Here is a 25,325-nt window from a genome sequence, read left to right on the forward strand (position 1 = left end):
ATAAGCATGAAAAATACACGCTTAGAGCTATTCTTCGAATCAAATATCTTGTTTGTCATGAGGGGCATGAATGAAATTTCTGAATAAAAGACCCAAATTGCAGTTAAAGTCCACCATTTAATAATTTAGCAAAAAATTTGATTGCTGATGTAAACACAGTCAGTCTTTCTCCTCTTCGTCTGTGTGTTTGTTTTGCCTCAGTGAAAATCAGTGCATGCCCTAACCGACACTCCCATTTTTATGAAATTTTTTACGGACCTTTCCTTTTTCCCTCCTCCGACACTACCCCCTAAACAAACCACTTTCCTGACTTTTTCCAAAGTAAAGGTGTGAAAACACCCTGCTGAAACAAGGGGGTTTCATGGCCCTTTAATGTAAATAGAAAATAACAACGGAGCTAAAACAGATCCTTGGGGAATCCCAGTGTTGACATGACTGAATGATTGACAGGGCGACCGGCCAATCGACTGACCCACCATCCTCCTTACCTAAACTCAGCCAGTTTTATCGCTTGACCCGCCCGCCCACTTACTTCCCTAAATCCAACCAACATTTTACAAAAGCCGACCAGAAAAAGAAAAGCCCTTGTCTGATTTTTACCTCGTTTTCGATATTTAACACAATCTCACCCTGTCATGAGCCTGTTCACTTTATTATTTTTTTAGATTCTGTTTTTGTCTTACCTGATTTCTGGAACTGATCTTCCTCGTATTTGAACCCGATCGTCATTGTCAACTCCTCTCTTTGTCTTAAATCCGCCGACGTAAACGACAAGCTAACTGGACAAACTGGTTGCAGCGATAAAAGACCTCCACACGGAGGTAAGCGGTCAACCGGTAAGCACGAAAAGGAACGACGTCATACCACCCCGTAGTGTTTACTTAAAAAAATTAAATGCTGCCATACGCACCTCTGCCTACATATTTCGTGGTCTCCAGAAACGTCCATGCGACTACGTTTTCAGAATGAGCCTGGGTTGTATAGATGATGTTATAGAATGCACATCTATTTTTGTTACACCATTAAACCAAAGCTTTTATTGACTACTTAAACAATAAATGATTAATTAATTAATGCAAATCGAAGCGCTTAATATAATAATCAGAAAAAATGCTGCAGAGAACTGCATACATTGTATACATTATTCATTGCAGTAACCTAAAGCTGTAATTTACTGCAGATCAGGAGCATCAGATATTGGTATTGTTCTTGAAGCTTCTGATTAAGTATGATAAGGAAACCAATTTGCATTTATCATCAATATTCATGACTGAAGTTTTGTTTTCTTTTTTACTTGAGAAATTTCGCTCTTAGGTGGCACAACGCCTCCATTCAACTTTAATTACTGTTATTGCTGTTGCACTGAAAGTTTATTTGTGTGCAGATGTTGCTCCAGCGTAACTTCATTATTGCAATAAACTGAAAATGTGTCCCTAAAACTTTCTTCTGAGGAATAAAAATAGGCACAAACTGGAGTTCATGGAGTGAACTTAACACATTCGATAATTGGTTTGACAACAAAGCAGCACATAATGAATATCTCAGCCTTTATTTGTTCAGTAAGTGAATGTAAACAAGGCAATTACGCTCAGATGCATAAATGTAGCTTAACACATGCTTTAAACATCCGTTTGACTGCATCTGTCAAATTTGCTTCATATAAATATAGTAAATGGCTGAAATGAAGAGATAATATATCTGTTTTTGTGCCTATATTAAGCACACAAATGAACATAAACGATTTGAGACAAACAATTTATGTGGGAAAACGTGCAAAAAAAATGTGCAAAAGTATTTGACCCCCACAGTACTTAATTGTTTTGGTCTCATTTGCATGCAAACTGTAAATCGTAATTAGGAGCGCATTTGCAAATGTAAAAATGTGCCTAAGTTTAGCAATTCTATATCCTTGCACTTTCATAGTAGTTCACAATTAGTCAGACTAAAGCTTCTCTTTTATACCAAGTGACTGCTTATGATTTACTGTTAATAAATGATAATGAGTGAAGGAACTCACTGGCACATTACAAAGATATAAACCAGCTCGAATTAGGCTTGGGGATTGGGTGCCACATTGTCTCAGTCATTTAGATCTGACTCGAGGGCTTATACCATGGATCATGAAACTTGTTCCAGGAGGGCCTGTGTCCTGCAGATTTTAGCTCCAACTTTAATAAAACACACCTGAATAAGCTAATCAAGGTCTTACTAGGTATACTTGAAACACCCTGGCAGGTGTGTTAAAGCAAGCTAAACCGTGCTGGAACGAGATTGGTTGCCCCTTGGCTTATACCATAACGATAACAGAGGGCCAGTTGATTGACTATTTAGACCAATACTTTGTGCTCAGATGTTCAAAAGATCCTTTAAGCAAGTTAGTAAATGATTGAATCACCTTACAATGGGGCTTTACTGGATTTTCAGTGGCAAAAATTAACTAATTGCCCCACGAAATTCTTTACATGACTCCCAGGTCATGTGTGTGACATCCTGCCAAAATGCACTCTTTTGTAGAGATCTCTGGAAATCAATGCATACGAATGAAAGACAACCACTTGAAATGTTAGGACTCAGGCAGATGTATCTTTGAATAATATGCCATAGTTTTCCTCATATGCTGTTTTTATTCCAACCAACCAAGGGTGCGTTTCCCTAACAACAACGTAACTCGCGGCTGAACTATCATAGTACGATGCATCATTTGGGAAAAGAACGATGTAGTGACGAGTGTTTCCCAAAACTCATAGTTTATCTGTCGCAGATCCATTGTTCGATCTTTGTTAGATATAGCGTAAAACACTTATTATGATGCTATAAATGCCATGGAGTAACTATTTCTTTAGAATACTTCCCCATAAATTCTTTGTGCAAATTATATTGTTTTACACGCACACGCATTTAAAATAAAGTCCAGTATTAGTTTTGGTAAAAACATGCACTCGCGCTCTAAATAAATTGATATATATGTAAATGGCACATATAGGGCCTGTGTTTCCTTTACTAATATTATTAAGAAGTTTAACATTACATATGCTATTGTAAAACATAAAATCACTTACAAAATCTAACACTATTCTACTCTCATATATAAATATCATATACATAAATAAATAATAAGGCTATTTACTATAAAATGACATTAAATATGTATTATTTATTAGGAAATGGTAAAAATCCTACTTTTTATATTAATAATATAAATTATTATTATTAGTAGTAGTAGTAGTAGTAGTAGTAGTAGTAAGTAGAGCATTGTTTATTTATTTAATTTTTTTAAAAGTCTACTTTTACAATTTGACAGATGCAAACCACAGCAGAAAGTTCTAAACAACAGGCCCATGTCATATACAGTACAGATACTTAATAAATAATCTACTATAAGTTAAAGGAATTAACGGATGTTTTTTGGTGTCACAAGCTTTGGAGACGTAACATACATTCCGCTTTAATAATATGTGACATATAGATTTCAAAATGTCATCAATGTTGTCAAAGTGCACTGCGAAGGGAGCACAGTTGTAAGCATGAAGATCCCTAAAACTGAACTTTAAAAATACTTTGAAAGCAAATTACACCTAAATGAGATGACTTTAATGTTTTTTTTTTATTTTTAATCATTCCAACTTTAATTGTTAGAATGTTCTAAATGAATAAGGCATAGGGGGGATAAGTGGGAATAGAACACAGCCAGGAACTATGTATCTAACTACAGCTCCAGAGGTGTAGTTTCAAGTGCTCAAGTTTGCGACAAAGTTTGCGAATGTTCGTTGGAGCGATGGATTTGGGAAACGGCAAATCAACGAACTATGTTTGTAACGACGGAACTTGCGACCTTAGCTGGCTAACGATGGTTTTGGGAAACGCACCCCAGGTTAATTAATGTATTGTTTTAACTCTTGTACCAGATTAAAATCTTTCTATATGTGTCTGAAATATGTGATCTCTGATATTGAACTAGTGACATTTGCTACACATTGGTGTAAGTAAAAAAACAGTAGTACTAACAGTATTCGTCTTGTAAAATTTGATGTAAACAATCTTACAAGAGATTTTACCACATGAAAACAACATGCTTGCATTTCATGCAATATTTTAATGATTGACCCTCACTACGATGGTACGGGGTGTGGCCCCACCCTTCATGGCAACTGCTCATTGGAAGACCATGGACCAACCCAGGTCACTTAAAAAAATCATGCAACAAGAAAATGTTGCTTTTTACAAATGCTTTCTCGCGCTAGCTATGCCCCTCTCGCCCTCTCGGACACCGGGCCACCACGCGATTGGGTCACAACAAACTTTTTATGCAAAGCTCTTAAGTTTGGGGACTGCCGAAACCGCACAAACTTCCGCAAACCGACTCTTAGCAGCCTGTCACCTCAGTACCCCAAGACGACAGCCACTCACAAGCGAGTGAATCCCAAAAATGTCACCACCCAATCAGGTGCGCCGTGCGAGGGAAACTTGGCTTCAGCAAAAGCGCAAGTAACAAACAAATGTTGTCACCTGCGGATCTGGTGCAGATTGGTCTCACGCAGTTAAAGATAAGCCAAATCTCTGTCATGGTTGCAGGTTTGTGCGCCAGGTTTGTGCAGTGTCTGTTTGATCATGTGGGTTTGTTTTGTTTTTGTTGCCCACGTGTATTTGTTTTGGTCATGTGTTATGACGGCACTCAGCTAGTTTGATTAGTTCGCCAGCTGAGGCTCATTATCGTGCCTATATATGGGCGACTAGTAGTCACCGGTGCAGGCATAACCTCCTGGGCTGGTGCAGGCTCCGCTTGAGCTGCTCCAGAATCCCTCAGTTGTACCTTTGTAGTCAGCAGTGAAACCTGACCAACCAGGGCTGGAATAGCCTGTGCTGTGGTGGCCAAAGCCTCATCCTGGCAATCGATCCTGGCGTTACTGGTTATGAGGAACTCAGAAATCTGTGACGCACTCGTTGGATCCATGGTAAAGGTCAGTTCGTTTTGTCACACTTAAGTGAAGTTTTTAAACTAATTTCGAGAGGAACATGTGATATAATTGACTGCAGCTGGCCGCCTATCCACACTCATTAGTTAGCCAATCAGATCTATCCTAACTTACTATAAATAGCCTAGCTAGATTTACTCCCTTATCTTCGTTTTCCGAAGAAATCCCCCATCCACCCTCTTTCTCCTCATTTCCTCCTTTAAAAAGAGGAGCTCTCGAGAACCACCTGATCTCGTACTCCCTTCACATGCTCTATGGACCTGGCGGGAGCCCTGGGCTCAACTATCTCCGAGCTCAGGGTTCTCTCCCGGGACAGCATGCCAAACCTGCTTACAGTTGTCAAGCAATATCTAAGTGTGAACTCTTGAAAGAAATGTTAAGATGGATCCAAGTGCGAGTAAAATAGTATTTATTTGACAGTCAAAATAAATGCAAGTAGTGAGTGCGGTGCTAGGTCTAGGAGAAAACAGGGCAGGGATCAGGCAGGAAAACAGGGTCCAGTGGTAACTCCTCACGGTCCTGAGCACAGACAAATGAACACATAAGCACACGTGACAAACTGACAAGGAAACACAGAAACGTCGGCCATATATAGGCACGATAATGAGCCTCAGCTGGCGAACTAATCAAACTAGCTGAGTGCCGTCATAACACGTGACTCAAACAAATACAAGTGGGCAACAAAAACAAAACAAACCCACATGATCAAACAGACACTCCGGAAGAGCGCACAAACCTGCAACCGTGACATTCTCTGCTTTTGTGGTTTCTCCGGTGTGATTCTAACATCTGGTAAGAAGTACTAAAATCAATTCGGGATGGTTGTCAACTCATTTTGCATCTTCTAAACTACCTCTGTCTGTGTGTTTGTTTGTTGTTTGCTTATTAAGTAGTTAGTTTTGTGTATGGTAGTGTAGCTCAATAAATCTTTGTACTCATTTCGTGAGAACTGTGTTCATGTTCATGTGCTTTTATCTCAATGCCTCGACATAACTAGATTTTGTTACCTTGCTAAAAGTTAACCCAATACTGTGTTATTATCATTGGCCATGGAAAAAATATAAACAAGACTGGTAAAATACGATGTCTTCTATTTGCTGGACAAATGGAGAGTGTGAATCTTTTAATATGATTCAATCTGACTCAATTGAGTTGAATCAATGATTCGAATCTTCAGGATCTGATTCATTGAAATATGCTAGTAAATCACTGATCGATCTTATAACGTAGGTTGACACAAGGAACAAACTTCCATGGTATTCTATGGTTAGTATTGGTAAAATTGTTGTCATCCAACATTAAGTTGTATATGGCATCTGCAACTGAACAGCGTATGTGCTTCTTGTTTGGGAAAAATACCAGGCAATTTTCTACACTTTTAAAAATGCTTGGTTGTTGTAATCCAACGTTGAGTTTGTCAATATTTGACCCAACACTGAGTTATGATAACCCAGCATTTTTTTAGGCTAACTTTCTTCGGTTAAGTTACTCTTACACTTTTTAACCCAACAAATAAGTTTGTCCATATTTGACCCATAGTGTCATGAGTGAAAAACGAAGTTAAAGAAGTTCAACTCGTGCGTGATGTTGCAGAACTTTACTTCATGAGACCTGACAGCAATTTTTAGCCTCATATTTGATCTTGTTCAAACTTGCTTCTGCAATTTGCATCTCTGAGCTGTTGTGCATTTGCGTCATGAGCGTTGCGGTATCTAGGAAACAACTCGGGTTAAAAAAAACTGCCAAAAATGGAAAGTGTGCTTTGATTGACCTTCCAAATGATAACATGCTCTGACTAACACATGCGTGCTTCTGTTGTGGATTTTGTTGCTGAAGACATGAAGCCGGTTGTTGAATGCAGTTGCCATAGAAGACAAGAGGTTATGATTATGAATTGGTCATCATCAATAGTGCTCCGTTTCTTCACAATTAGGATGAATTGTGTTAATCGTTGTTGCAAAACCACCAACGTTTTCTCACATTCAATGTGAGTGATTCATTAGAGCTGGGAATGAACAGCAGCATAACAAATACATCGAAGCTTATCTTCAATACACTTTCTGGCTTGTTTTTGTCTTAGAAAAGGTTTTATTCATTAAACACCCGTTGTTACTGGAAGGACAAATTCATTTAAAGAAAAGTTTATTTAAGATTTGCTGCATGTACGTCTTCTGTTAGATTGGTTTATTAAACATAAAGGAACAAAGCCAAATAGATGGCAAACAGCATTATCAATTCATTTCTGTCAATGAGCCTACAGGCAGGGGAGAAACACTTGTGATTTGACTTGATTGATTATTGTGTTTAGTTGTTACCCCATATTTTGAGCTCGCACTTGAAAATTATATGTGATACATACACTCACCGGACAATTTATCAGGTACACCTTACTAGTACCAGTTTGGACCCTATTTTGCCTTCAGAACTGCCTTAATCCTTCATGGCATATTCAACAAGCTACTGGAAATATTCCTCAGAGATTTTGCTCCATATTGACATAATAGCATCACACAGTTGCTGCAGATTTGTCGGCTGCACATCCATGATGTGAATCTCCCATTCCACCACACCCCAAAGGTGCTCTATTGGATTGAGATCTGGTGACTGTGGAGGCCATTTGAGTACAGTGAACTCATTGTCATGTTCAAGAAACCAGTCTGAGAATATTCACTCTTTATGACATTGCTCTGTATCCTGCTGGGAGTAGCCATCAGAAAAATGACCAAATACACTCACGTGCAGTGTTAAATTGAAGTCTTTAAGGGTTTATTCAACACAGCAAAATTAACTGTGTAGTTGGCAGACATTGATCCTTAGAGTGAAGAGATCTCAAGGGTAGATGAAGAATAAATTGGTCAGAAATGTACTCCAGGGCCAAGCCATGGAGAGATTTATAAACATATAGCAACACTTAATACTAAATTCTGTCACAAATTGGTAACACGTATAATGAGCACTATTGTGGTCAACACTTAAGTCAGTAACAATAGCACTTATGTGTAGTTCCTTCACTGTTTGATTAAACAAACTCAGACTTTTCATTATTGGTTGGATATATATATATATATATATATATATATATATATATATATATATATATATATATATATATATATATATATATATATATATATATATATCTGATCTCTTATGACATGATGTGCTTCTATTGTTGTCATCTGTTGCTTTGGATAAAAGCGTATAATTAATGAGTGAATGAAAATACAGTTAAATAAATGTATAAGTAATATGATTCTTTTTTAGTACCAGTTAAAAGCCTATCAGTTCTGAAAATGGAAGCGAGAGAGAGAGGCCTGACTCAGATATAAACACTTTGCAATAATACAAACAGGAAGAAATGAAGGCATGAATAATATTCTCCAAATAATTGGCAAATTAATTTGGCAAGAGATGTGAGATTTTAAAGAGATGGTGGTAGTATTTATCAATCGCTGAAGAACACCACAAGTTAATGGTACAATAGAAGAACATTCATTCATTCATTTTCTTGTCGGCTTAGTCCCTTTATTAATCCGGGGTCGCCACAGCGGAATGAACCGCCAACTTATCCAGCAAGTTTTTACGCAGCAGATGCCCTTCCAGCCGCAACCCATCTCTGGGAAGCATCCAGACACACATTCACACACACACTCATACACTACGGACAATTTAGCCTACCCAATTCACCTGTACCGCATGTCTTTGGACTGTGGGGGAAACCGGAGCACCCGGAGGAAACCCACGCAAAGGCAGGGAGAACATGCAAACTCCACACAGAAACGCCAACTGAACCTTGGTTCGAACCAGCGACCTTCTTGCTGTGAGGCGACAGCACTACCTACTGCGCCACTGCCTTGCCCCAATAGAAGAACAGTTTCCCAAATAGTCTGAAATCTGGCGAGAGATGTGAGATTTTAAAAACAATATGAAAGCATTTATTTAAAATAACAGCAAGACTTTTTTTTACAATGAAATTTTATTAATATTATTTTTTTCAGGAAGTAATAACAGATGTTAATTAGAATCCATTTCTGACCAAATAGAACACACTGTGCCTTGTCTTCATTCAATTGGAGAAAGTTGTTTGCCAAACAACACTTCATGTTAAACAAGGAGAGGATTTCTCCCAGTGGTTTATATGTAACTATATTTGAGAATCTTCTGCATGCAGATGGTCATTTATTCAATTGTTTTAAAAACCTTTCCTAATTAAAATAAAGTAAAAACAAAACAGGACCCAGAATCGAGCCCTGAGGAACACCACATGCTAATGGTACAACAGAGGAACAGTTTCCCAAACAGTTTGAAATCTGGCAAGAGTTGTGAGATTTAAAAATAATGTCAGCATTAATTTGGTGATTATATTTTAGTCAACAATAACAGCAAGACATTTCACAAAGGAATGTTATTTTAGGAAGCAATAATAGATTATCATTAGAATCTATTTCTGACCAAATACAATGAATTCAGACTTGTCTTTATTCATTGAAATAAATTCGAGAATCATCAGCATGCAGATGGGAATATATTCTATGGTTATCAAAAACCTTAAAGTAAGTAAAGGGAAAAGCTAAACAGGACCCAAAATTGAGCATGCATTAGATGCGCACTTCAGAATCTCGCCGGAAGTAGTAGGTCACCGGAGTACTTTTCACTGGCTGTTTTTCTAATTCTATGAATTCAGACATACTTCTCTAATCGCATACTGTTTTTAGCTAAATATAAAGTATGGAAGTATGCAATGTCTGACTCATCCAGTCTGAAATCTGGCAAGAAATAAAAATATTGACAACATTTATTTAGTAATTAAAATGTTGTCAAAAATAACAACACAACCTTTTACAAAGAATTGTTTTTCTTTTTTAGGAAGCAATAACAGATTGTCATTCAAATCAATAGCATTTCCTCTCTGACCAAATACAATACACTGTGCCTTGTCTTCATTCAATTGGAGAAAATGATTTGCCAAACAACACTTCTTTTTGGCCACACAGTCAAACAAAGAGAGAATTTCTCTCAATGTTTTATAGAGAAATATATTTGAGAATCATCAGCATGCAGATGGTCATTTATTCAATAGTATTAAAAACCTTTCCTAATGGAAGTAAATAAAGTGAAAAAAAAAAAAAAACAGGATCCAGAATGGAGCCCTTGAGGAACACCACATGCTAATGGTACAACAGAAGAACAGTTTTCTAAAAAGTCTAAAATCTGGCGAGAGATGTGAGAGAAAAAAAAAATGACAGCTTTTGTTTCATCATATTTTAGTCAACAATAACAGCAAGACATTTCACAAAGGGATGTTATATTAGGAAGCAAAAATAGATTATCATTAGAATTCATTTCTGACCAAATACAATGAACTCTGACTTGTCTTCGGTCAATTGGACAAAGTTATTTGCCATCCAACACTTCACGTCAGCCAAACAAATAAACAAAGAGTCAAGAGCGTCAATTTATCACTGAATTTTATAGAGAAATAAAAAAATCGAGCCCTGAGGAAAACCACGTCAATTTTTTTCAAACCATCTGAAATAGTTCTACCCTTAAGATAGTTATGACACCCTTAAGTCATTTTTTTTTTTGAACAGATCAATAAATACACAAAAATGATCCAGATAAATACGTTTATATTTTATTTTAAAGCTTTTAATGACCTCTGGTTATGCTCCTAAAAAATAATGACCCAGTGCAAAAACTGTACTAATTTCCTTGATGAATATTTCTTTTGATTTTAAGGTTGAATAGGATTCATCTTGTTCTTTGTGGAAAAGCTCTTTCACAGTGCAAGTCTATAGAAACCTTTTTCTCTTGAACGCTTAATTGGCGGAAAGGTTTTAATCTGAATGCGAAAATTAAACGAGTTGGATAGGTTTAATGAGACGTACAGACACCGTTCAGCTCTTTGTGTGTCACTAATGTTCTCTAAAGACCTGGAGGTTTATTAATACTTCTGTTACCTTATTAACACCTTACATGAGAACTCATGTCTACACAAACGATGAGCCTGTCTGATAAGACTGTTCAATACTTCATGATAAAGCTTCACAATGTTCTGCGATTTATTTTCTGAAATTACCTATTAGATGCACAATAATCTGAAAACCGTGACATGCAAAAATGACAATTAAAATGCAAGAAAAGAAAAACTCTGGGAGGCTTTGTAGAAATGTAAATGTGCTTAATTATGATGGCGATTGTAAATTTGGCTGATTCAGTTCAATTCATCTTTATTTCTATAGAGTGTTTACAATGGAGATTGTGTCTATAGAGTGTTTACAATGTAGACTCTAAAGGCCCGTGCAAACGGGACGCTTTTTGCTTACGTTTTCCATCGACGTTTAACGCCTCGTGACTAAATAAAGGGTGCCAATGTGATCAGGGCCGGAGCAAGTTGAACTTCCGCTCTAGGCAAAGGACGGTCACGCCGCCCACAACCCTAAAGTAAAGTGGGTGCGAGGGAGCTGTCGCGGATGCTGCCCTCTCTATCGTGCCGCCCTAGACGCAGAGGGCGTGGGTGATGAGGGTAGTGTCGGGTATGCCGCCCGCTCTATTCTGCCGCCCTAGACGGCCGCCTATTTGGCCTCTATGGACGCGCTGAATGTGATCGTGCATACCAATGCGTAAAACGCCAGGTGTAAAACGTCATTTTTTAAAAAACGCCTCATGCTTTTTTTTTTTTTTTTTAACGCGCCAAGGTAAAACCTTCTCCACCAGTGAGGTTGGCACTTTTGTTCACGTGACTAACTTACAGTAAACAGCACTTGGAGTGCTTCACCAACCTCTAATGGAACGGCAGTGTACTTTATAACATTACTTACCTCACCATGGATACATCGATTTCACCGTACATCAACAATAAAATGATTCAATTACATAGAGCACGACCCTGTAATTAATATTAAATTATTATTATAAATCTACATTTTTTATTTAAGAAAATGTACACGTAAATTCATTAAATGTGAAGTAAAATGTGTTATTATACACAGACATGGGTCTTTAATTATCAGATTTAATAAACTATAATGGTGATTATAAAAGCATATACACAATAAGAAATAGAGACATACATGGTATGAAATAAAAATTAACGTACGTCAAACAATTTGCTAAATAAAGGCAAACAGTGTACGACTTGGTAACATAATTAAAGACAATTATAAAAGATAACAAAATAATACTGCCAAAATAATACAAAAAATAATAGATTTAAAAGACCAAAAACTGTCTGTTAGATATTCACAAGATGAATTAAATCTCAAGTTTTAACTACAATGGAGAGATGAGATCCATCGGTACATCCGAGATGGACTGGCCGAAGTAAAGCTGCGCTTGGCAGGGGAGGTGATGATGGAGCTCCCGCTGGCAGGCCAGGAGTCGAAGTCCACATAAGCTGAGGCACATTGTCAAAGATGCGCTATCTTTGTGCAGATTTGAGTATAAAACAGCTACATTCTCGCCTGAAAAACCCTATTTACAACAATTTAAGTATGATATACAAAACGAGCAAGTTAAATAAACTTAAATATGCAAGTTTTGGGCGACTCCATTACTCAATTAAATTGAGGCAACGAGTTTACTCAATTAATTTAGTTCAGTCAACCTATTGGGGCTTTTAGTGTAGGATGCGTGTTTAATGTAACACAGGGTGTGTTTTTTGACCGCACTTCATTATAATTGTTTATTTATTCCTTTGCTGGAATTTACAACTGAATTTTAGTTTTGAAACAAATCTTTGCGCTTAACAAACAAAATTGTGTACATGTAGGCTAATGGATGTCTTAAGTGAAGTGAGTTTCCACCATTTCCTTACTCTTCACATTACATTTCATCTACAATAACAATTTGACTTCTTTAAAAATCTGCATTTGGCCATTAGCAAAACACCAGAGGAGATTTCATTGAATTTCATTGAGATTTCGTTGGACTGCTGCTGTAATATTGGTTAGGAAATTTGGACAATGTGTCGAGATGATTGACAGGATACATAACTAAGCAACAGAACGATCCATTAATGAGGAAGCGGTATCTCCCAAAGCTTCCATATTCATCTGCTTCACCCAAAAGTACATACTTTTTCTTCACAACAATAGTGCAAACCTTTAAAACGTATTATAAGTAGGTCAATTGGCATGCAGCAGCTGTTACGTTTCCTGCTCTCTATTCTGTACACACTCTCGTGCACAGAGTGTTGTAAATGTACTTACACCATCTGTTGAGTACATTGTGAAAAGAAATCAATGGCCTGCTCACAGTTTTCCAGTCTGCTTGTCCACATGTTTCTTCCAATAAATGAGACACATCTGGCCTAACAAAAGAGAAGTAAATCGACTTCAGTGCAATTGTCTTGTTTTTCCTCCCCAGAGAAAACAAGTTATAATAAATATTGGAGAATGTGGATTGGTTCACCTCTTTAAAGTTGACATTTAGCATTACATAATAAATAAAATTCAGTTGTAAACGCCAGTAATGAGTGTTCAAAATTGTGTTTTTTTTTTTTCGATACATAGGACGATTATTCTGTCCTACTGGTAACAATGCTTACATTGGCTGTGTTTCCTTGAATATTTCCACATTTAACTAATTCAAAACTTAAAGTGTCACATTTTGTGCTATTAACTACTGGCTTATCACATGCCTGTTAATAATATAAGAACTGTTCATTAGTAGCTATAAAGTATGATCTCATTCTGCATCCATAATGCCATTCCAAACCTAAACCCAACTTTTACTTTACTAACTATTAATAAACAGTTTATAGCTAGTTTGCCATGCTAGTAGTGTTATTTAATGGTTTGTTAATACTAAATTAAAGCTAAACTAAAGTGTTGCAATTTATGTAAGGGATAATCAATAGCTTGCCGTGGGCGGAGGCCACCACACTCCACCACATGTCGTGTGGTCCTTCACTATCAAGTCGTGCATTTAAATCCTTTAACGCCCTAAGTTTAAACTAGTTTTGTTTTTGCCACTATGCTGACACACAGGCATCTGTAGCTCCGCCCTCTTTTGAAAAGAGCACAATCTCATTTGAATTTAAAATGAGTAACCAAAACTCATTAGTCCTGTTTTAAACCTGCCACTGTGTTGACACATTTGTAGCTTCGCCCTTTTTTGAAAAAAAGCATGATGTTATTTTGATTTAAAGCATCAGTCACCAAAACTCATTAGTCCTGTTTTGAATCTCCTGCTATGTTGACACATAGGCATTTGTAGCTCCGCCCATCTTTTGAAAATTGCATATCCCCTTTGAATTTAAAGTGACGGTCACCAAAACGCATTATTCCTGTTTTGAATTTGCCACTAGGCTGACACGCAGGCATTTGTAGCTCCCCCTTCCTTTGGAAAGAGCACAATCTCATTTGAATTTAAAGTGACAGTCATCAAAACTCATTAGTCCTGTTTTGAATCTGCCACTGTGCTGACACACAGGCATTTTTAGCTCTGACCTCTTTTGGAAAGAGCACAATCTCATTTGAATTTAAAGTGACAGTCACCAAAACTCATTAATCCTGTTTTGAATCTGCCGCAATGCTGACACACAGGTATTTGTAGCTCCGCCCTTATTTGAAAAGAACACAATCAATTAAAGAGCCCACATTATACATGAAATAGGGTCATATCTTGGTTGTAAGGTTCTCCAACAACAGTCTAATATGTAAACAAGGTCAAAAAACACTTTCATGGTCTTATAATCTGCATTTATTTTTACCTAATTATCCCAGCGACTCCTGTATGAATCGTCCAGTGATTCATTTGTTCCCAAACCCCTCCTTAGCTCGAAGCTAATCTGCACTGATTGGACCGATGACAGCCTGTTGCGATTGGTCGACTGCCTTCAGTCAGAGAGTAAAATGCCCAACAGCTAATCAGCAATATAAAAGTAATCACAGTGCATACACGCTCGATAGTGTAGGCGTGGATTTTAGCTGCCAGTGGGTCAATATAAATACAGTCGATGGACTTGAAAATTCAGACGACTAACTATTTTATTGAGCAAAAACTCCAAAAACTGTCGAGGAGATATCCTAGCTTGTCTCACTCTGCTCTTTTCACAGACAAAAACACACACACATACATTGTCCTCGTCCGCGCACACACACATACCTCCGGGCGACAACGCGCGCGCACACACACACAAACACACACACATACCTCCGGACGACAGCGCACACACACACACTACCCTCGTCCACGGAGCTCCGTAAACAAAGCAGCACGGGTCGCGTTTTTAACGTGACTTTGCACGCGACAAGAGAATATAGCCAGTTAACCTGATACAGTACACGCGGTTAGAAGTAATAAATCACAACTAAATACATTTGTAAGCTAGAGTCAGTGAGGCAACAACTTTAATCGCACGTACTTTCACTCGAGAAATGGAGGAAGAAACCCATTCTGACATGTCCAGCAGTAAGTTACTCTTTACTGATCCTTCCTTTAACAAACGCCGATGAAGTATTCTTTGTAGCATGTAGTTTTCAGAAGTTTCCAGTAGTTTCCAACTGCTTGGCTATAATGCTGAGGTTTCATCTTTGGGTAGAGACTCGATAATATCCATCTGCACTTCAATCGACCGGCATGTTTGTGTGTGTGTGTTTGTGGGTGTGTGTGTGTGTCTGCGTTTCTGCATCAGAGGGCGGGGCCTCAGGTTTGAAATCTCCCAGGTTTGCGCGTGCACGTGAATAACTTGTTTTCGTTCGTACGTCATGGCGAAACACCTAATGAATCGGTATCAAGGCGACTCTTTTGAAGCACTTTGAGTCGACTCTTTTATAGATGAATCAATCGTTTTAAACACTGTACTCTTACAGATTTAAGCCTTAGCTGGATACTTCACTTCCCTTAGAGCTGTGTTACACACTACATGGAGGGGAATTTTTAAAAAACCCATAATATGGGCTCTTTAAGATTAAACATAAAATTAATATATTTCAGCATCATTAAAATTAAGTAATTTGAACAAGTAAAAAAATACATATTTTTAAGTGTAAAAGGGTCAGTTTCAAAGAGTTATAAAATGTTATTTGTGTGTTATTTTGAGCTGAAACTTTACTACACTCTCTAGGGGCATCAGACTTCTTTTACATCTGGTAAAAAGGGGAATAACAGGTCTACTTTAAAGCTTTTCCCTGTGCTCCTTGATATTCTTTGAGCATTTTCTCCTCCAAAGATCTCTGCGAGACTCTTATGATCCTCATCACATCATACCGATCTCTCTGATACACACAAAAAAGGATCTCATTTTTGTCTGCAGGGTCACGTCTATCTGTGAACTTGGGCTTTCCTTTTGTATTCTTTGTAATTCTGCTCAAATTCTGCAACAAAACCCCAAACATCAATTTGTATTATTTTTTAGAGACCCTGTCCTTTAGTTTTTCTTCCTATCTGACATGAAACGGATTGCACAGATCTATAAATCAACATGTATCACAGGTTTTTTTTTCCTTTATCCGTTTTAAAACTTCATCTCGCTGCCATTACTTGACTTTTCTTTGTCTACTCCCTGAAAATTTGAGTTTCTCATAAAAATTCTTGCATTTAATTGTATACAGCGATGAGTCAGGGTTAATTGGTGCATTTTTCACACGATTCTTTTTAGAGATTGACCCCATCAACTCTTTACAAGTGAATCGTCTCTATGCTTTTTTTTAAGTTTGTTTTGAAGAGCTAAACACACTGCGCTTCTTTTTCTCTCTTTTCTGTAAGTTTCTGACCTTCCTTGAGCTTTGATACATCAAGCTAGGATATTATATTTTTTCTATACTGGAAATGAATCTGCAGTATAGTGTTGCTCAGATTCAAAAGAAAGTGGGTTAAATGTCTTTAGGGATTTCACACAGATATAGATGCATTTTGAGAAAGGAAAAGTTTTTTTATTGTCACAATTAAATAAGGATACTGAGAAGGAACCAATATGCATGCAAAAAAGTTTATTTGACGCCTTAAGAATAAACCAACAGGGTAGAGACAATGTGCAAAGACATGGGGGATACTGTGCAGGAAACTGACAGACGAACGGGGTCCACTCCTCACAGTCCTGAGCACAGACATTGACACATGAACACATACAACGAACTGACAAGGAAACGTAAGAGTGTTGTCCAGATATAGACATGGTTATGAGTCTCAGCTGGAGAGCTAATCAAAACAGCTGAGTAACGTCATAACACGTGACCTACCATAACAAATACACGTAGACGACCAAAACAAAACAACCCACGTGACAAAACAGACCATCCGGAAGGCGCACAAACCTGCAACCGTGACATTTATGGCACGAACAGGCAAATGCATTTATAGTTGATCAAATTGCATCTTCTATGTGTGCCCTTACTATTTTCGTATGCGAGGGTGTTTGCTTTTTTTGCCCTGCTGTGATTAAATTTGTGACTAATCTGTGCTTTAATACAAATTTGTGCATGCAATCTGTGTGTGAACATTTTTTTATGAATCAGCTGACATTCACCTGGACATTGGCTCTCATTGCGTATTTTTGTTGTATTTATACACGCATTTGAACTTCTCATGAAAACTTTCCACCTAATTCATGAAACCGGCAGTTTTATTTGCCGGCAGCTAGCTCTCTGCAACTCTCACATGGTCGCCCACTGAAGCTAAGCAGGCCTGCGGGCAGTCAGTACCTGGATGGGAGACCACATGGGAAAGCTAGGTTGCTGCCGGAAGTGGTGTTAGTGAGGCCAGCAGTGGGCGCCCAACCTGTGGTCTGTGTGGGTCCTAATGCCCCAGTATAGTGACGGGGACTCTATACTGCTCTGTGAGCGCCGTCCTTCGGATGGGACGTTAAACCGAGGTCCTGACTCTCTGTTGTCATTAAAAATCCCAGGATACACAGCAAAATATGGGGACCCAAAACAACTCTATGGGTGTTAATTTCAACACTTTGAAAGTGTCTCATGGGGTCCACTCAAAACAGAGTTAAATCAACACTTTCAAAAGGGTTGGCACATTGACACCGAAGTAAGGGTTAATTTTAACTCTGGACAGAGTTAAAAATGTAACTATATTTAACACCGCCTGGTGTATTATATTGTTATTTTATTCAACTCTCTTGAGTGTAAATATGGTAAAAAGGCCAAATAGACTGTAAATTACAAAAGAAAAAACATTTTATTTGAAAACATTCACCACTTCAACAATTCATTCAGTTTTTAAATTGCAACAATGTCAAAAATGCTTTAAATGTTTTATTAGTACAGACAGTATCAACAAAATATGTATGACCAGTGCTCAAAAAGGCTGTTTCAGTCCTTTGGTCCAAACTTGATGTTTCATCAGAGCAATTTGAAAGTTTATAGCGTCACTCATAGTTTTCTTATGAAATTACATTTTAAACAACTTGGCGTGCAAATCTTTCACTTCTGGTGTTTCCTTGTCCTCCATACCAAACACAGCAGTTTAAATGAAGGTATAAATGCTGTAAACTTGTGTGAAAACAAACTGGAGCTAGGAAATCTCATCAAGCATGTCCTGTGAATGAAGTGCTTCCCAGCCACAGGATGACCTTTTTATCCATGACGATGTAGCAGCTGCTGATCGCTCGTCTGGTGGTTCCTGATGCACGGATATAGGGTGATGCTCATCTAAGAACTCTTCAAGACTCCAGCATGGCTAAGAAAAATGTTTGAAAACAAATTGCAATCAAATTCTATGATATATTTAAAAGAACATTTAAAGTAAATAAAACATTCAAGAAATCTAAACTCACCTTTTGAAAATCTTCATGATGATCCACAACTTGACTCTCCCAGCTGGTTGAGGTGACAGGATATGGATAAGTAGAAAAAACACATACATCACTGTTGGATCTCCAAAAACAATTAGGTTAACCACTATGACTAGAACTGGAAAAACAGGCAGCTGTCTGTCCAGAATCCTGAATTTAACACAACACTTGGAGCAAAATTTAGAGGAGCTTAAAATCTTTTATATCATTTAGTGATGCTGACTTCCCCAAAATATTGGCCACAGTGTAAAAAATATTCATAAACTTACAGTTTTCGGTAAGCGTGTGTGTGTGTGCGTGCGTGTTTCTTTACCAGATTCAACTTGTTAGGCCCTTTCAGGTCCAGTATTGACGCCACCTTTCCTGGAGTCTAGCAGATGTTTCAGGTCCAAATATAATCTTAACTATTAGGATAAGCAGAAGAGGAAAAGTGCAAAGCAAAGAGCAAAACATTATTTAAGTAACAGTTCACCCACAATACAAAACTTATCACCTTCATGTCATTTATTATTCTCTAATGCTCTAATACCCTCTCAGCTTATTGTGAAACAAATACAGAACTTTAGCAAACATACCTTCATTATTATCACCACATATGACCAAGAAGGTGTGCTTGGTCATTTCACCAACTCTGGAAATACACCATCCGTCTCTAATCAGCCACCGTCACAGGGTCTTGTGTTATTGTATAGAGAACTGTGGCTGTTAAAAAACAACAAAAAATTAGTATCTAACACATATGCATAACCTTCAGATAAAAAAAGAGAGATGAACATCACAAAGTATGTCTCACATTTTTTCAGATATCTTTTGATTCAGATGTTGATTATTGATAATAAATCTACAAATCAAACCTGTGTCATCATTAGGGTGCTCAAATATGAATCAGTTGATTAATTTTACAGACAGGTGGCTGTTTACAACGCACTAAATTGTCTTAAATAAAACGGAAATGTTGTGTACAGTACATGCTAAGTTTAGCCTATAGTTTTAAGCACAATATCATGCGGGAGAAAAAGCTTGACTAAGATGTTCCTGACTACAGAAATAGCCTAACTTACTAACGTCAGACATGCCGAGTTGGGAAAAGTCATTTTCGGGGGATACAGAGTTGATTTGCGGGAGGTAGCGGGAGAGATGAGAACCTGAAGAGCAATGGGATGAGTTGCTCGCGACGTACCTAAAGAGCGGTGGGGGTGACTTGCGCGCGACGTACCTGAAGAGCTGGGAGGGATGCTGTGGAGAGGGGTGTGCAAAGTGTTTAATGACTAGGCGGGAGACGCGCGATTTCCGGGAGATTATCATTCATTTGCGGGCATCTACTTGGGCATCTGGGAGTCTCTGTGCATTTGCGGGATAACGTTAACGTTAGTCCCGCAACTTCCGGGAGACTTCTGTAACGTTAAATGTCTGAGAAAGTGCAAACGCGGTCATTTAAAGACATTAATGTTAACATTCCGACTTTTAATGGTTGTCAACACTTAATATAATTCATGCGTACGTTATCACGCGAGTCTATGGACTAACGGTATATGGACGGCCACGAATGAACCAGTTTAAAAGGGCCGCGGTGTTTAAAATAACCAAATTAACATACACTAATAACAAACAATCATATGTTTTAGTCAGGAAGCATTTTACAAGTAAGCATATGTTCATTTACTCACCAGATATGTTTTAGAAACTCTCCAGAGCTCATGGAAACCGTCCTGTGTGCCGTTAGCATCTCCGGGGATTCCCTCGCTAGTTTGCTTAGAATTAAAGGAGAAGTGTCGATTTTATTTTACAAATGGGTTACAACCACAACGCACAAAATGGCATTAAGCGTGACAGAAATGTGTTGAACATGTACATTTGATGTTTTTATGCACTATGTATGCGTGAGCACATATAAAAACATTCTTGAAAAGAAGTCAATAGTAATGCAGTTAAGCTAGATACACAAACGACCATGAATGAACCGCAGAAGTTTAAAATTGTCACTCCATTCTTAAGTTATTAACTTAACAATATGTTTACAACTGTATTTCCTTAAAGAAAGTCAGTAAAATACCAACATTTAGGTAGTTTGACTCACCAAATGGCGTCTGGAAAATTCTTCAGTGACTGTTGCTGCATGAATTCCCGGATGTTGGAAATAACACCACCAAGTGTTGAAAAGATAACTCCTTGATTTCGCACTGAATAAAATGAATTCTAACTCTAATTATATTCATTTATCAAATCCTAACTCTTTAACGTCAACACTTTACTCTGAAATGCTTCAACACCGAGAATTTAACTCTGATAAATTTGCTGTGTATCCTTCGAAAAAAGGAGGGGTTTCACTCTGGCATCCTGGCCTCTGTCCATCATGGCCTTCTAAACTTTACCATATCGTAATTGACTTCATCACTCTTTCTCCTCTCCACCAATCCGCTGGTGTGTGGTCTGGCGCAAAATGGCTGCCGTTGCGTCATCCAGGTGGATACTGCACACTGGTGTTGGATGAGGAGATCCCCCCCCCTATGTGTAAAGCGATTTGAGTGCCCAGAAAAGCACTATAAAAATGTAAGGAATTATTATTATCATTATTATTAACACACGTGTACGCACATGAGTTTGTTCTTAAAGTCGTTCTTCTGTTAGTGAATCAGAATTGTCCTCATGCCCAAGATTAATAATTTGCATAATGCACACCAGCTCCTTATAAAGACTTTCCACAAAGTGGCGCTTGTACAGAAACAATTACAAGAAGTCAAATTATGAATTAAGAGGAGACAGATATGGCAATAAATCTAGGGGTGTTCCGATACTAGTTTTAATATTGGAAAGTTTTTGAAGCCATAAACCAATCCAATACTATTACCCTTTGTTTTTTGCACAAGTTTTTATACAGTTATCCAGTAAAACTTAAATATTTCGGGGGTTTTTTATTTGTGGCTGAACTGGTTTCAGCTAAGTACAGTAAATAATATATCTGTCGAATGTCTGATAATAAAAATAATAATAATAATAATTCCTTACATTTATATAGCGCTTTTCTGGACACTCAAAGCGCTTTACACATAGGGGGGAATCCACCACCACTGTGCAGCCATTTTGCGCAGATAATAAAAAATACTCTAGTTCACTGTATGCATTTGTTTATGTTTTATCAATGGACAAGTCTGAAGCACAACATAAGATAATTCTATCAATTTTTACAGGGCTTATAGTACACACCTCTTTTTTCACAGATACACACTCCGATATCGGTTCAGTACCTGGTATCAGCCGATACCTTGAGCAATGGTATCAGAATAGGGGAGGCAAAAAAGGTATCAGAATATCCCTAAACGAAAGAAAAGAAAAATAACTTTAATGATAACAAAGGATTTGATGTTGGGTGTGGAACGCTTTCAGTTCTGAAAACGCAAGGTAAAATGCAGATCATTTATCTGACTTTAGAAAAGACTCTGCATTTTATGATGCTAGTTTTCACTGTAAAAAATGTACGTAAATTAGCAGTTGTCCGTGTTTTGTCGTTTCATGTTTTATCTCAAACCCCATCCCCATTTATTTATGCTTTTGAATTTCTTTACGGGACCTTTATCTTTACTTTAACATTTTTAACCTGGAAAAGTTTGAAAAAGTGACTTTTATAAGACATTGACAATGCACGACATACTGATGCATTATGTATCACACACACACACAGAATGAAATTATAAATGTATACTCCACTGCAAGGGTGCCTGTAAGCTGAGAAAATATTATATATACTATTCCTTCTATGCTAATGAAGGATTGCTGAGACATTCCAAGCATGGGATAAAGCCTGATTTATACTTCTGCGTCAAACACCGGCGTATGCTACGGCGCTGACGCATAGCCCTTCGCCGTGGCCATCGCCGTCACTGACGTGCACCTCTCAAAAAATGTAACTACACGTCGCAACGACGCGTAGCATAAGCTCTGTGATTGGTCGGTTTGGTAGCGCTGACGAGTCTGGGCGGGACCGAGAGGCGCGCGAATGGCGCGACGCCGCGCGAGCGATTGTTTACAAGTGTGGAGTCCCGTGAAGGAGCTCCGGATGGAAAGTTTTGTTTTGTGTTTACCTCATAGTTAAAGTTGTTGCACGTCCGCCGGTTCCTGCCTCAAAATGAGCGAGTTTGAGCCACTTGTACATCCCGGAAGTGTTCAGGAAATGCAAAAAAGTAGCGAAGAAACTCGACACAGAGGAACATTTACACATCACTGCCAACTAGCGTTTCGGAAGTGTTAATGCATACCGGCAGAGACAGCGCGCAGAAGTATAAATGCACAGCCACGCGCGTTGCCTGCGCCGTGGGTTACGCCGGTCACCTGACGCAGAAGTATAAATCAGGCTTAAGTCCTCTTGGTGTGGCAGAGTTCCTCACAGCTCCAATACACATCTCTGCCATTTGCTTGCAGTAACCATGTGCTTTTCACCATACACAATTCCTCTACTTGTGATCTTCCTTGTAACTTTGTCATGTTTGGTGTCATTTGACAGTTTATGACTTCAGTGTTGTAGTGCTGAAATCAAAAGAGACATTGATGGATTATATAATTAATATTGTTGAGTTATGGCCTGAGGAGAGTATGTTAATGTACTTCTCCCTCACTTTATCTCCTCAACTTTGCTCTCACGTTCATCTGGTTTTGGGGGTTGGTTTTCACTCATGTTTGACGATGCTTTGCTCAGGGTATAATAAGGAAAGGCAACTGTTGATCTGGGAGAATGCCCTTTACTCTGCATCTCCCGCACACTGATGCGTAGCCTCATATGCTAACAAAGGCAGTTTCACTGTCTTTGTTGCTCAGCAGTGCATATGTTACAGCTAGTTTCTTTATAAAGTATGCAACCCAAGCTCATTCTGGAAACGTAGCCCCGCGGATGTTTCTGGAGACCGCGATTTACGTGGACGGAGGTACGTAAGGCCGCGTTTAGTTTTTTTCGAGCGAACGATGCGGGGCGGTGTGGCGCCGCTCCGCCCCTCCTCTTCGCGCTCGCTGGCCAACTCGCCTCCGAGTGGAGGGCTTTCCCGCTGCAACCAGTTTGTCCGCTTAGCTCACAGCGTTGCGTCGGCGGAGCGGAGGCCCCGGAGGAGGAGCTGGCCGCAGGGACGACGACCGGGATCGAGTCTGGGATACAGCGGTTCCGGAAATCAGGTAAGACGAAAAACGGAATCCGAAAAATAAGGGCGAGAACGCGGCGGGATCCGAAAACGTGGTCGAAATCGAAGACGAGGGCTTTTGCTTTTTTTTTTATTGTTGTTTTTCTGGACTGCTTTTGCGAATCGTCGCTCGGGTTTAGGGAAGGAGGAGGAGCAGTAGGAAGAGGAGCGCGGATGAGTCGGCCGATCCGGCGGCTTTTTGCGCGAGAACAGCGCTCGCTCCCGAGAGGCGCCCGAGACGCGAAAAAGTGCGCACAGCGGCCTCTCGCGGAACCGCGAAAACAAAAACCGCTCGAATACGTACCTCCCGGGACGTAAATCGCGGTCCGCAGAAACGTCCGCGGGGCTCCGTTTCCACAATGAGCCTGGGTTGAAAGTATGCTAGTTTGCTTCACTCTATTGTCTGTATATTTAAACATGTAACTTAATAAACAACTTTGCCTGCTTTAAGACGTAGAGATTCTTTCTCTTTATCAATTATGATGACAACTTTATTGTAGTCAGATTAATTACAATGGAGTCTGATAAATGATAGATTTAAACACACCACCCTTCAACTACTTTCTGTTTCCAACTATTGGTTCAGAATAGCAGCTTAAGCTTCAAGCCTTACATGCCCAAACTCAGTCCTGGAGTCCTGCTTATTTTATTTCAACCCCAATTAAACACACCTGAACCATCTAATCAAGCTCTTTCTTGTTATACAAGAATCTTCCGGGCAGGTGCATTGAAGGAAGTTGGAGAAAAACCATGCAAGTGGTGCTCACTGCAGAGCCATTTGGGCAGAGCTGAGCTCCAGCGAGGGGAAGCTTGAGCTCTCGCTTCTCCTTTCTTGCACTTCTACGAGTGATGTCACTGGGAGTAGGGTTAGGGGTGGGGTGGGTGTACGCATTAAAACAGCTTATAGGAGGAGGAGCGAGAGCTCATGCTCCCCCTCGCTGGAGCTCAGCTCTCCTCAAATGGCTCTGCAGCAAGCAGTGTCTCAAACCATGCAGGACACCGACCCTCCAGGACCGAGCCTGGATACCCCTGCTCAACTGTCATGGTGATATTTTCCAAAAATTGTACAGAGTTACATTTGCGGTCAACATTTATGCCGAAATATTGTAAAGCTTTATGACCTGTGAGAATATCTAATGTGGTTCAATTAATGAACGAGCCACACAATGGCTAATCAAGAACAGACATAAAAAAAAAAAGACTTTCCTGCCATTACACGTCGTTCATGCTGTTAGACTTTTAGAGACATACAATTAGCTTATTAGCAACTTAAGCATCTAAATGTGTTAAATCAGGGGTGCGCTGTTCAGTCAAACAATGAAATCCAGCTATAATTAAATCATCGCTTTCATAGATTAGCTCAATTAAAATACACATCTCTTGAAAAGGATAACTTAAATATCATAATTATATTCGAACAAAAGCAATGCCACGAATGTT

The 25,325-nt window shown here is 38.8% G+C and overlaps 1 protein-coding gene and 1 long non-coding RNA gene across 17 annotated transcripts in view; one reads left to right on the plus strand and one right to left on the minus strand.

The window, feature by feature from the left end:
• The window catches only part of shisal2a (shisa like 2A), a 211,063-nt gene that overhangs the window by 163,691 nt on the left and 22,047 nt on the right, over positions 1-25,325 (plus strand). The window lies entirely within an intron of this gene.
• Positions 18,091-20,447, minus strand: LOC147838289 (uncharacterized). 2 transcript variants are annotated; one of them, XR_015524215.2, is made up of 5 exons: positions 20,391-20,447; positions 19,299-19,425; positions 19,037-19,122; positions 18,706-18,748; positions 18,091-18,597 (listed from the first exon to the last, which is right to left on the minus strand). It is a non-coding gene; the product is annotated as an uncharacterized LOC147838289 (long non-coding RNA). The 2 variants fall into 2 exon arrangements; XR_015524214.2 differs by having other exon boundaries at positions 18,091-18,608.

This window comes from Danio rerio, chromosome 23 (assembly GCF_052040795.2).
Source record: "Danio rerio strain M-AB ecotype USA chromosome 23, GRCz13ab, whole genome shotgun sequence".
NCBI classification, from domain to species: Eukaryota; Metazoa; Chordata; class Actinopteri; order Cypriniformes; family Danionidae; genus Danio; species Danio rerio.